Source organism: Halyomorpha halys, unplaced genomic scaffold (assembly GCF_000696795.3).
Source record: "Halyomorpha halys isolate HHAL.00 unplaced genomic scaffold, Hhal_1.1 Scaffold580.1, whole genome shotgun sequence".
Classification (NCBI taxonomy): Eukaryota; Metazoa; Arthropoda; class Insecta; order Hemiptera; family Pentatomidae; genus Halyomorpha; species Halyomorpha halys.
This window is the reverse complement of record NW_027112285.1, coordinates 130,888-131,396: the sequence shown is the minus strand read 5'-3', so window position 1 is coordinate 131,396 and position 509 is coordinate 130,888. Positions and strand designations below refer to the sequence as shown.

Below are 509 nucleotides of genomic sequence, written 5' to 3'. Positions count from 1 at the left end.
ATCTCATTCGCTGGTTGTAAAAATACTTTTACAGTTGTGAATAAACTTAATAAAGTAAAAAAAAAAAAAAAGTAAATATATGTACATTAATGTAAAATGTAATCATACCACTGAAAAATGTAATGAATTGTATAGTGGAAAAAATATTTACCAATCTTGTGATATAGAACAGTTTTAAAAGTTGAAGGTTTGATTGGTTAAAAAATCACACATCTCCACAGAGTAATCAAAATAACATTTTGACTGATTAGTGAGCCACTTTGTATAAGAGGGGACTTACAAGGAGCAGCAGTCTAGCTGACAGTACCATAGGAATTCAAAGAAATTGGTTCTTAGAGCTAAGTAGTGATTGTTTTATTATTTTCTGATAGGCCAAAGAAGGATTGCAAGGGGAAATTAACCCTCATTTATGATGTTTAATTTGTTTTTAATTAAAAGGTAAAAAGTAAAATATACTGTTTTTATAAGCTATTGCTGTATTTTGAAATATTAGTATTAAATATCATTAA

The 509-nt window shown here is 27.1% G+C and overlaps 1 protein-coding gene across 1 annotated transcript in view; it reads right to left on the bottom strand.

The window, feature by feature from the left end:
- Nucleotides 1-509, bottom strand: part of LOC106684420 (ubiquitin-conjugating enzyme E2-17 kDa) — a 12,291-nt gene that overhangs the window by 6,956 nt on the left and 4,826 nt on the right. The window lies entirely within an intron of this gene.